The sequence below is a fragment of the Gopherus flavomarginatus genome, chromosome 10 (genome assembly GCF_025201925.1).
Source record: "Gopherus flavomarginatus isolate rGopFla2 chromosome 10, rGopFla2.mat.asm, whole genome shotgun sequence".
Classification (NCBI taxonomy): domain Eukaryota; kingdom Metazoa; phylum Chordata; order Testudines; family Testudinidae; genus Gopherus; species Gopherus flavomarginatus.
In genome coordinates, this window is record NC_066626.1 from 3548674 (window position 1) to 3562620 (window position 13947).

The following is a 13947-nucleotide window of genomic DNA, read 5'->3' on the forward strand; positions in this document are numbered from 1 at the left end:
AAAAATGCAAGATGCTGCATTGCCCAGAAGCAGTGGATATATCCTTGCTTTTGATCATTAGAGGACTTCCTGAAGAGAGATGGGGAAATGGGATGGGATGGAGGCAAACAAACAATCATAGAACCAGATTTAATGGCTTCCCATACTCACCTGTCTAATGTTTTAGTCTCCCAGGCATGTTAATATACATAAAGTGTTGAAACTGAGGAAAATGGGTGGAATGGTACAGCTAAGAACTCTCACTATTGGGTGGTTTAGACTCTGCACAAAACCATCAGAACTCGTGTTTGGAAGATGCTGATAGCTGAGATGAAGCAGCTGAAGTAGTCACTGGCTTCTTTTTAGAGAAATCCTAGCCAGTGGGGTTCAGATGGTCTATGGAAGGTGGAAAAACTGAGCAGGACAAGATCTTTGAGCCGACTGAAACGTGCTACATTTCGTTTTATTTGCAAGTGTGTTTATGTGCAAAGATCTAAGTGTACTCTGAGTCCTTTAGGGTATGATGTGAGTCTGGTCCCTTCTGACCCTGGAATCTATGGATCTATGAATCTGTGGAGACTGCAAAGACGTTGTGGCCACTAAATGTCCTCAAAAGCCAATTGTATTTCCCACAGGAAACTAGACAACTGAAGCCAGAAAGTTTGTCTCATCACTGCTGTGGTGCAAATAGACCAGATTGCAGTGTTGTCTTTTAAGCTTCACTTGATGCAGACATCTTCACCAAGAGCAGACCGACCATTACTTTGGAGTTAAACTGACCTCAGTGTTCCTTCTGTAAATAGTCAATAAAAGCATTAAACTTCTCATAGTTCAGCAGTCACATTTCAACCTCAGGGTGTGGCGATTTGCTATCCTGAACTGTAACATTATCAAAGAGTAGCTTTTATGACCAAGAAGGTCCAAACGCTTCAGGTCCTTGTTATATGGAGTAGATATTTGAGCATGTTATCTCCCCCTTTCATTAACTGCATCTACAACCAGAGAATTTGGTGGCTGGTATGAAAAAAACCTTGGATTTCATCACCAGGATGTAGTATGTTTTATTGGCACTCTTGCCTGTAGGGGTGCCATTGCTGGAGTTTGGAGTTTGCCAGAGGGTCTTGGCTGGCTCTAAAAGTACTTAATCAGCAGTGCCACTCATGCTGAAGTAGAACTATGCAATACGTCCATGAGCGTGTGATGTGAATCCTGTACCTCTTCCAGGAGAATCTGAAGAATATCCACCACCCGCTTCAACAGGTCCTGGAACTGACAAAAGTCATCAGCTAATGGTGGTGGTGGTGCTGGTGGTGGTGGTATTACTGCCTCATCAAGTATCAGAGGGGTAGCCGTGTTAGTCTGGATCTGTAAAAGCAGCAAAGTCTTGTGGCCCCTTATAGACCAACAGACATACTGGAGCATGAGCTTTCGTGAAAGCTCATGCTCCAATACATCTGTAAGTCTATAAGATGCCACAGGACTCCTTGCTGTTTTTACTACCTCATCAGGTGATGATGAAGAGTTATTTGTAAGGGAGTGAACTTTTCCGCCCTCACCTCTTGCTGCTCACAGGTCTCCTCTGCTGATTCAGAGTGGAGGGGAGAGGTAGACCGCGCTGGAGAAAGAGCTCTTTTATGTTTCTTATGAAACTGAATCGGGACCCCTCAAAACTGCTGGTGGTACACTGCCCATGGGTCCCAATAAGGCTAATGAGAAGGACTAGAAGGCATGGGGGAAGATACCCATCGGTGGTTGTCTCAAGTATCAACAAGCAGAGGTCATGTATCTTGCCTGCCTGGCATATGAGGAGGAGAATAACATCTCCTCGAGTAAACTGGAGCACTTTGAGCCAAAAGCTCTGAGTCTGAACACTCTTCCACATATTGTACAGGAGGTGACAACCCTACTTCCTGAATAGTAGAAGTTGGGGAAGTGGTAGGTCTCACTACAACATGTGTGGTCAGTGACCAAGCAGATCTCAATACGGAGAGATGTCTAGATGTTGCAAGGAGGGGACACACTGGCTCTTTCGGTAACAGGAGATCTTTTAGGGTAACGTGGTACCAGGAGCACAACAGATTTTGGAATGGGCACCAAGGTTGTTCTCGATGTCTTCATCTGAGACATTGATTATGGCAGAGAGGATACCACAGATTCCTATGATGCCAGACTCTTACTATAATGGGCTCTGTTGACAGCAGTCTTCGGTACCATGCCCTTTACCACCGAAATATGGAACTTCACTGAAGTCTTGAAATGCTTCACTGTATCCCAAGTGCTCAGAGCCTCATTAGCAATCCTTTTGGGGCCTGAGGTCTCTGGTGACCGAATCCTCTGAGAAGGAAGTTTCTACTGTGCTCCTCTAATCTCCTTCCTTAGTCTTTGAGTGGGAAACCCTCAGTACTGCAGTAGTGGTTATAGGTACCTCCCTCATGGAGAAGGTTAGGAGGCTGAGGTCTCCGCAGTCTTCATCATGGAAGCTCTTGGTGACAGTGATCTTGACACAGACAGAGCACTTACAGAGGTATAGAGTCCCTGTAACAGAAAGATTCTCTGTACCTAGGTCCAAAGATGGTTTTAAGGCATGCTCATCATTAGTAGTCTATACTTAATTTCTGTTTTCACAGAATTTTCCCTTAAAAGAAGTGGAAATCTTGCACTTGTTGGGGATATGCGAGTCTTCCAAGCAACAAATACACTGAGAATGCCCATTGCTGATGGGCACCACTTTTCTACAGGAGAGGCATCCTTTAAAGTCAGCATCCCAGATACAATTAAGTAACCCAAAACCACCCATGAATTAACACTATACGCTATTTTAACTCTAGAGAGAGGACAGGCACACACTAAACTGGCCGATGGCAACTGAGAAGAAACTGAGAATGGTTCACGCTCGCATTCATATATAGTCTCGGTATGGGGCACAAGGATGTGTAAGGTGCATCCGTGAGCCAAACAGGCACTGCTATCAAAAATATCTGATCAAAGGCACAGTGTGCATGCATACCTGAAGTGAGACACCCACATGGACACTAGTCGAAGAAGAATCTCGGTCCTTTTTCTTATTTATATTCTAATGACTTTTTGCATCGTTCCAGTTTCCTTTTTCCTAGACATCCATCTGAAACTACACTGAAGAGAAAATTTAAGAACTCAGGCATTGATATTGCAAGGCAACTAAGCACATGCAAATCTTTAAGCATGGGAATAGTCCCAGAAAATAAAGCCCAAGTTCAGCAAGGTTTTTAACCAGGTGCGCAACTTTAAGCGTATGCTTAAGTACTATGCTGAATTGGGGTCTTACTTCGTGGGACTACTCAGATTCTTAAAGTTAAGAATATGCTTAAGCACTCTGCTCAAAGGCTGAGTTAGTTATCACTTCTCCCACCGACGGTTCTTTGTTGAACTGGAACCCAAACTGGAGAATAAATATGACAGTAAAATTAGAAGAAAAACATTAGCCACCATCTGTAGACTTTACTAACAGCAGCAGTGCTGGATAGCTGGTGTCCTCGAGATTGCTTTAAGCACATACTTAGGCCTTGACTGAGAAAAGTACTTGAGTATTTTGCAAGGTTGGAGCCAAATTGTTCAATATCTTTCAGAATCAATCCCAAAAACTGGTAATTTACAGTTTTGTTTTTATTTGTTTTATTTTGTTGGCTTTGTGTTTTGTTTCAGAAGGCTGTTGGGTGTAAATTATGCCAAATTTGTTAAAGATATTCAATTAATTATTTCCCCAAGCCTTCTGCATGTATGCTGGATGAATCTGATGTGTATCATGTTTGTCAATTGATTTGTGTGAAATTTATAGGCTGATTTTGCAGTCTGACCAGGATACAATTTTGGAAATCTCCAGATTTTCAATATTAATAGTCTGGAGAATTTAACAAAATAAATCCTTTTAGCAATTTATAAGTTAAGCAATGCAGCTGTCAAACAATTTGCACAGAAACATATTTCACAAACAAGAAGTCCAGATGCCCCAAAGTGAAGTTTACTACCAAGAAGCCTCAATCCACCAGGACACACTATGTAGAAAACCACTCTTTGCTCTTGTCCATACAAAAAACAGTTTACCTTATTGTGGCTTAAAGTACAGAGTCATGTCAGGTTAAACTGTTTTCACCACGTTGTTAGAGAATGTACACTAACTCCAAATATGAGTTTAGATGTGCTTTGGATTTCTCAATCACGGAACAAAGGAAGTCCTGAATACTCCAAACATTTATACACCATAACTGTTTGTAGGACTGGGATCTAAGATGCGACAGCCCTACGTATGGCACTATGGAATATATACATCCACACTCTTACAAGAATTTCAGAAGTCTGGTAACTGATCACACCTTGAAACATCTAAAATTGCACAGTGAAGTAAATTCATGAGCATTTCTGATCATGCATGTCTCCAAATACACAAACATATTATTTGAACTGTTGTGATACTTCCCACAGGTTTGCACAGTAACTTTATGTATGATACACACATGGCACTTATGTTTGAATGTACATTCATTCAATTCATGTATCTGTAATGGAATCTCACGCATACACAGAATGTATGCATCTGTGTACATTTGATTAATCTCAATCAATGTCATCGTAAGTCCATCTACCTAGAAACTCACTTATTAACTTAAACACAGATGCATTCATAGTAAACTTCCATGTTTTTTTCCTTTTTTGAGAAGCAGCCACTCTCACAACTCAATTCCAACAAGAAAGGTGATTGAGAACTCCCTCAGAAAATTTAACAGTTCTGCCACTAAGCCTACAGTGCCCTGTCCCATTACAATGAAACCAGATGAACCAACATTTTTAGCATGTTTAGACCCCTACAGAATTATGACTGTCAAATTAGTTTTAGAAGTTATACAGTGGGCAACAATATGACAAATTTTGAAAGTAGTTGTGTTACGCTTTATTACCACAAGCTGACAATTATAGTACGGAAAGGACTTTTAAATAGTTGAGAATGAATGTGAAATATGAAAGTAAAAGAGTTTACAAAATGGCATGAAAACATTGGTTGCATGTAAATTCAATCTAAATATGTATTCCATAAGAACCTCTTGACTAAGGAATATTATTGAGAGTTACAGCTTTGAAGAACTGATAGCTTCTCTCCTTCATTTAATAGATCCTTTAGTGCAGCGGTCAGCTGTAGAACTGATAAATGAAATTGTTTTTAATTTATTAATGTAACTTCTGTTCACCATCCACACTACACTTGCCTACACTGTAACTTCTGTTGCATATTGTAATTCAAACCCCATTTTAAAACACTCACTCCATTTTGTAAAAGCTTCCTCCAACCTTCATTTTTGCAAACCTTGCAGTAATCTTATTAGTTTAGTTTAGATGTGTGAATGAGGTATGTATGGATGATGGAATCAACCTCCAGCCCCAGCCTGTCCTGATGAGATAAAGTTCAAATACCAACGGCTGAAGACCTAGACAACAGCCCTAAACAAAGTAAGAAGCATCCACCCTAAAAAGAAGAGAACAACAGAACAACAGAAGGAAGATCAAAGCCAGGTTCAAGGCTGAAAGTCACGCCTGCAATTGATGGGTGATCAATCCAAACCCAGAGGCAGCGTGACACAGCAAGACCTATAGACTTTGAATCCAAACTAAAAGCCTATAAAAAAGAAGGGTGAGATGAGAGACTCTGGGTAACATTCTGCTGCCAACATGGAAGGACATGGGTGCCTGCCCAACAGAGATCCAGCTTGTCCTTGTGCCCGGCTTTCCTGGCCAGTTAGCCGCCACAAGCTACGAACCCAAGCTACAAAATCAAGCTATGAACTTAAGTTATCTTCAGGACTGGTAACTATGCAGCAGCTGCAGAACATCTGATGGATGTTTGTGTATAGGTATGAGGTATAATGTGTGCGTATAAGAATTAAGATATTAGTTATTAGTCATAAATCAAATTGTTATCATATTAAATGTGGTATCTTTGTCTTGCCCCCTGAAAAGATCCTGTGTGTTTTGTCTGTACAACACAGCAACCTTTCAGAAGTGGTGTGCTGAGTCTCCATTTAGTCACTCTAATTTAAGGTTTCGTGTGCCAGTAATACATGTTAACGTTTGTAGAAGGTCTCTTTCTATAAGTCTATAATATATAACTAAACTATTGTTGTATGTAAAGTAAATAAGGGTTTTAAAATGTTTAAGAAGCTTCATTTAAAATTAAAGTAAAATGCAGAACCCCCCGGACCTGTGGCCAGGACCCAGGTAATGTGAGTGTCACTGAAAATCAGCTCGCTTGCTGCCTTCGGCACCAGTGCCACAGGTTGCCTACCCCTGCTTTAGTGTACAGCTGTACTCTGAAAAGCCACTGTGTAAAACTGGGCCCTTCGCAATCAGCAGATGTTTTGCCTGTGTGTATTCAGAATCATATCTATTTATGTTAGTGACCAAAATAACAAATGGTGGCAGCTTTTTATTCCAGTTAGCCCTGCAGAGCCACAAAGCTGACAGGGAGAGCTGGAGTCAATTTCTTCTTGTGCATCAACAAAATTCTAACATATTTGAAATCCCTTTGAAGGCAACAAGATTCCACAGGGTTCACTCATGACAATCTGGAAACAAGTGGTGGTATGCACACAACTAGAAGCAGAATTCAACCTTTATTACACATTGCAAAAAAGCAAGAGGAGCTCGTTTGCATTTCATATCCTAGGTGGAGTTTGAAACTAGAGCAAAGGAAACAAGTTCCCCTGTAAACTGCACACATTTGATATTGAAGTTACTGACACACAAACATGAAATCCCATAATGCCGTTTTTACAGATTTACTTTTCAGAGCAATGCCTTCTGTATTAAAATACTGGATCCCAATAAACCTTAAAGAGAATGAAGTAAGTGATTGTCTGGAGGTGTGTCAATTTTGTGTCTATTCTGGAATCTGTTACCCTTTAATTGGCTTGACTGTTCAGAGAACAGATGTCATACTTCTTTTCTGTTAGCATTAATTTTGTGTATTACACATAGTTACTACTGATTACTTCATGTCAAGAGTATGCCTACACCTAAGTATCTAAATAAGTGACTTGGTAGCCTATGTGATTGTATACATACACGTGCCAGTAATTTGTTAATTTAAAAGGTCTTCCGCTTCCCTTCCGAAAGAATGGAAACTGAAAAGTTAGCCTTCTGACTGAGGCATCAACAAAGGGCTCTCTTTTTAAAAAACGTCCTGCGAGTAAGAATGAACATTTATTTGCTAGGGCTGTTAATTAATCACAATTAACTCAAAACAAAAACTATTAAAAATTAATTGCGATTAAAATGATGCTTAATCACAATGTTAAACAATAGAACAATTTAAATTATGAATATTTTGATTTTTTTTTACATTTTCAAATATATTGATTTCAATTACAACACAGAATACTTCCATGCTCATAATACTCATTAAAAAAATAATGCATTAATTAAATGATTGACCTTCTTGGGGGAGAACTGTATGTCTTCTGCTCTGTGATTGTACACCCATTCTGCCATATATTTCATGTTATGGCAGTCCTGAATGACGATTGAGCATATGTTATTCGATTTAAGAACACTTTCATTGCAGACCTGACAAAACGCAAATAAGGTACCAGAATGAGATTTCTAGGGTAGCTACAGCACACAACCCAAGGTTTAAGAATCTGAAGTGCCTTCCAAAATCTGAGAGGGATGTGGTGCGTAATATGCTGTCACAAGTCTTAAAACAGCAACACTCATTTACAAACTACAGAACCTGAACTACAAAAAAAGAAAATCCCTATTCTGTTGGTGGCATCTGACTCAGATGATGAAACTGAACCTGCATCCGTTCACACTGCTACCTGCTTGAGCCCGTCATCAGCATGGAAGCATCTCCTCTGGAACGGTGATTGAAGCACGAAGGGGCATACGAATGTTTAGCATACCTGGCACGTAAATACCTTGTAACGCCAGCTACAATAGTGCCATGAGAACACCTGTTCTCGCCTTCAGGTGAAACTGTAAATAAGAAGTGGGCAGTACTATCTCCCGTAAATGTAAAGAAACTTGGCTGTCTTGGCAATTAGCTGAACAAGAAGTAGGATGGAGTAGACTCTAAAGTGTTACATTGTTTTGTTTTTGAGTGCAGTTATGTAACAAAAACACACACGATTTGTAAGTTTCACTTTCACAATAGATTGCACTACAGTACTTGTATGAGGTGAACTGAAAAATACAGTTTCTTTTAACTTTTTTACATTGCAAATATTTGTAATAAATATATAATGAGCACTGTATACCTTATATTCTGTGTTGTAACTGAAATCAATACATTTGAAAATGTAGAAACATGTAAAAATATTTAAATAAATGGTATTCTATTAACAGTGAATAAAACTGATTAAATCACAATTTTTTTTAATCTCGTGATTAATTTAGATTAATTTTTTTAACCATGTGATAGCCCTTTTGCCATTAAGAGGCTGGATTACTGGGGATAATCAGTGCTGCTACTAGCTTCCAGCCTCTTCTAGAAAGACAGTGAGTAACACTGCTGCTCTCTCCTATCCCACTTACAACAAACAGCTCCCAATCAATCACAGAATATCAGGGCAAGAAGTCACCTCAGGAGGTCATCTAGTCCAACCCCCTGCTCAAAGCAGGACCAATTCCCAACTAAATCATCCCAGTTAGGGCTTTGTCAAGCCTGACCTTAAAAACCTCTAAGGAAGGAGATTCCACCACCTCCCTAGGTAACCCATTCCAGTGCTTTACCACCCTCCTAGTGAAATTTTTTTTTCCTAATATCCAACCTAAACCTCCCCCACTGCAACTTGAGACTATTACTCCTTGTTCTGTCATCTGCTACCACTGAGAACAGTCTAGATCCATCCTCTTTGGAACCCTTTCAGGTAGTTGAAAGAAGCTATCAAATCCCACCTCATTCTCCTCTTCTGCAGATTAAACAATTCCAATTCCCTCAGCCTCTCCTCATAAATTATGTGCTTCAGCCCTCTAATAATTTTTGTTGCTCTCCACTGGACTCTAATTTTTCCACATCCTCTTTGTAGTGCGGGGTCCAAAACTGGACACAGTACTCCAGATGAGGCCTCACCAATGTCAAACAGAGGGGAATGATCACGTCCCTAAATCTGCTGGCAATGCCCCTACTTATACAGCCCAAAATGTCATTAGCCTTCTTGGCAACAAGGGCGCACTGTTGACTCATATCCAGCTTCTTGTTCACTGTAATCCCTAGGTCCTTTTCTGCAGAACTGCTGTCTAGCCACTCAGTTCCTAGTCTGCAGCAGTGCATGAGATTCTTCTGTCCTCAGTGCAGGACTCTGCACTTGTCCTTGTTGAACCTCATCAGATTTCTTTTGGTCCAATCCTCTAATTTGTCTAGGTCCCTCTGTATCCTATCCCTACCCTCCAGCGTATCTACCACTCCTCCCAGTTTAGTGTCATCTGCAAATCTGCTGAGAGTGCAGTCCACACCACCCTCCAGATCATTAATGAAGATATTGAACAAAACCAGCCCCAGGACCGACCCTTGGGGTACTCCACTTGATACAGGCTGCCAGCTAGACATAGAGCCACTGATCACTACCTGTTGAGCCTGACAATCTAGCCAGCTTTCTATCCACCTTACAGCCCATACTTCTTTAACTTGCTGGCAAGAATACTGTGGGAGACCGTATCAAAAGTTTTGCTAAAGTCAAGGACTAACACGTCCACTGCTTTCCCCTCATCCACAGAGCCAGTTATCTCGTCATAGAAGGCAATTAGGTTAGCCAGGCATGACATGCCCTTGGTGAATCCATGCTGACTGTTCCTGATCACTTTCCTCTCTTCTAAGTGCTTCAGAATTGATTCCTTGAGGACCTGCTCCATTATTTTTCCAGGCATTGGGTGAGGCTAACTGGCCTGTAATTCCCTGGATCCTCCTCCTTCCCTTTTTTTAAAGATGGGCACTACATTAGCCTTTTTCCAGTCATCAGGGACCTCCCCCGATCTTCCACTATGAAGCTTAATTATACATTTAATGTTGGTTTCTTTACTAAAACCTAGAAGAACCAACTTAGCAACACGTATCACACAAACTCTGGCTACTTGTTAAGCACTAGTGCTAATCAATTCTTCATATGAAACATTTTTTCCAAAAAACACAAAGTTTTTCAACTGAAAAACAATTACAGAAAATATTTAACTTTTCCTGACTAGCTCTATTAAATTATCATCTCCCTAGGTAGTCCCAGTCACCCATTACTAACTGATAAACAACCACTGTACCACACATTAGTTAAATCTTGTCATGGATTTATAAGAGAATTTATAAACTGATTCTAATTAACAAGACTGACCTTATGCTCATCTCTAGTATTCAATATCATATCAAAGAACTATAAAGGTACTTTTTTGCAGCTTACAGCTAGAGTAAGTTAAAGGAGTACACTTTAGCCATTTTGTAAATGATTCAGTATTTTCTTATCACGTGAACATAACTAGATACCTGAGATGAGTTCTGGAATCTCAGGATCTGGAAGGCTGGTTTAAAATTACTGGTTAATTAAAAGCATATGTGGGGTGGCGGCCGTTATTTTTGGTTTACTTGCTTTTGTGAATGTACTGGATCATACACTACATATTTACAGTCTGACACTTTATAACTCACGGTCTAACTGTCCTAAATTAAATAGAATCTGATCCCAATGGAAGGGGGCTTTTGCCTTGTCTTGCCTAGATGCCCTAGGTGTTGATATGTCTCAGGCTGACATCGCCTTGCCCCCCATTTCCTCTTCATGATCCCCATGAGTGGCAGGATACCTAGCAATGGCCTGAGCAGTCTGGTGTGGGTGTCCCAGTGTCAGCCTCAGGGGTGCCACCCTGGGGAACTGTGAGACTCAGACAGGCCAAGTCCCTTGAGCTGGCAGCCTGCTGGAGGGAGTAACTGGTAGTCTGAAGACTGTTGGTAACTCTGTGGAGCAAACAAATGGGGATAGCCACAAAATTTGAGATCTCAGTCCTAGAAGAATTTCAGGGGCCTCCAGCCCTTCCCCTACCCCCTCTTTAGTACCCTATGTCAGCAGGGTACAGAATGATCTCTCCACTTTTTGCAGACATGAGCAACTGAACTCGAAGTTGGCAACCCCCTTAAATACATAGGTAATGGGATGACATCACCACAATGTTTGTGTGTACTGTATCTGATGGCAACACCTGGACTGGCAAAGAAGATCACAGAGAGGATTTGAAATTTCAGAAATTTAAAACATCAATGTATTTCACTAGACTATCTGTGTTCTGTACTTCAGAACGATTTGAAGAATTCAGTGAGTTGTCAGCATTTGCTGTATCAAAGGACAAAACCACTTGTTCACTAACATGCTGCATTACCACAGCCCTTTGAAGTGACACTTTAGACTAGATTTAATTTGCTGATCTATAAATCAATTGAGGTGCTGATTTATAAAAACAAATCAGCACCCTTAATTGATACACACACATACGTGTATACACATATACAGACACAAAGGGATTGACTTCCCTCTCAGACATTTTATAACTTTTGTAACGGAATTTACTTTTGTAACAGATGGGATGGGAGGGGATGGATGGATTTAAAATTATACATCAAACCTTCCTCAGGCCACAGGTTCAAAGTGAGCTAAACTCTTGGAATTAAAATGTTCACTTTTTATTTTTGATTCTGTAACTGCCCTAATGCAACTTTTCCATAATGAAATTAAGGCATTTTAAGCTAATAGGAAACTGAGAATATTGCTGTTTACAGCGCTCAAGTGTTCTTAGCATAATTCCAAAATGTCTCATGATTCTTGTAATTGAAGAGAATACTAGAAAATCAATTATGTGAGAGAAAAGGAGAAAGTAACAGCATGGGCACAGACAAAATGTATATAGGTAGGCACATTTCCGGTCAGGACTGAAAACACATGCACACCAGGCCATTATGCCTCCAGTTTCAAATTCAGATTCATTAAAAAAAAATTCCCTGATTATTCATTTAGCAGTCTCCACATAAATCACCCACACGACTTTAGCATACAGATAAGCCCATACCGATACCACGCAATAACCATACAATCATGATTAGCTTGTAACTTATTTTTAAAGACACATTTGATTTTTTTCTCCCCTCACCCCATCATGTCACTATGAAGTAGAGTTAAGATTTTTTTTAAGTGCCTTAATTGTGCATTTCCATTCTTCAATGTGTTTGGATTTCTTTTAAGTTAAGGGTTAAACTCTCAGATTCTTGAGTTTATAACAATTGTTTCTGGCATACTTACAACATCCCTGTAATGTTTTTACTGATACATTTCTGATATGAACTCAACTTTAACTCAAGTTTAATGTAGTTTTTATTGGGAAATGTTTGGGTTTTTAAAATTTCCGATCACTAAGACAGACACTGAAAAGAATATAATTTTGTGATAGAATGTGATATTTTTAAGGATTTTAATATATATAATACCACTCTTAGTTTTAAAAAATACACTTGTAAGGCCAGATTAAGCAGTACACTCTGGAGCAGCACTCCACTCTGGAGCAGCACAAAGCAGTCAGAGCATATATGCCAGTTTTTTCCAACTCTGGATGTCTACACTCATCTGCACCCATACTGGTCCCCCTCCACACACACACATATATGCTTCCACTTCAGTCCTGATCCCAAACATTTCCCCTGTACATGCACAAACACAAGTTTAGTCTGAGAGACTGAGCTAATGGTATATTGTTGGTGTGCAACCAGTAAAAGGGATCAGGTGATGTTTCTTTCTGAGTTACTACTACGGAAAGGTGAAAAAGCTTGGAGCTAGGTGAATTTCATTCTGTCACAGAGTGGGAGGATGAATGAGAATGGTGCGAGGATGGTATTGTTAGCATTTTCTCCTCCTTTGCACTATTGTCTAGGAAGTCTCAGTCAGCAGAAATGTTCCAGTGCGGGAACACTGAAGTTTGGCTATCATCACCCGGAAACAGGGTCTAATATTTCTCACTATGGCGAGTTTATCATCTTCATTTTGGATACAAATGAACAGACGGGAATAGCCAAATCCAGCTGTTTCTGGAGGGACAAAGCCATCTCAGAGTTTCAACTAGTTTCACTCACAGACATCCCTCCTGAAATAAAGGCAGAATGCAAGCATCTTTTGAAAAAGTGGTGATTAGGCCGTTGCTTAAGAAATCTTTTCCTGACATTTATGGTATCACTAATGCCTCTTTTCCCCTCTAAATTTCTCCATCAAGGATTTTCTCCCTGCAATGGCTAATATTCAGGTGTTCAAGCGAATTCTTTGAGATACGTCAGCAGCCTGTGGTACTGCTGACTGAAAGGTATTTGTGTGATTTATTCTTTACATTCTACTGTGAACTCTGGTCAGATGGCTGGAAAGCACACAGAAGTGGTTTCCCCTCCTCCTTTCAGAGAAGTGGTGCCGAGTAACTGTTGGGACCACAATGTTCAGGTCACTAGCATATGGGAAATATTACTGAGAAATGTATCCAAGCAGCCCACACCCACCACAATAAAGCACGTTTATTTTCATCTTCCCTCATTAGTAGTATCCTGAAAATCCTTTCATATACAAAGAACGGGACCTTGGGAAGAAAATAGCTATGGCTCCAGCCCTCCCAAGACAAGCTGTAAGTCATTCACCATTTTGTGCTTCTCATTGTCTGCTTCCTTATAAAAAAATAAAAATAATAAATACCAATCACTGCTCTATACAGGCTGAGTTGTATCTCCTTGAGAAATCTTTCTTTTGTGTGTGCCACTGTGGCAGCTGAGGTCTGCCGGCACAGCCTCGCTCACAGGGCCTGTTTTGAATGCCCACGGGTCAACAGTTAGGCATTTTCAGTATATGGCCTTCAGCTCCAGAATTCCTTTCCACATTTGGTCCACCACTACCAGACTCTGTTGACTTTCAGGCAACATTTTCTTCAGGCTTCTGCCTGATTGGG

The 13947-nt window shown here is 40.3% G+C and overlaps 1 protein-coding gene across 8 annotated transcripts in view; it reads right to left on the bottom strand.

Moving 5' to 3' along the window:
• The window catches only part of HDAC4 (histone deacetylase 4), a 428143-nt gene that overhangs the window by 157771 nt on the left and 256425 nt on the right, over positions 1-13947 (bottom strand). The window lies entirely within an intron of this gene.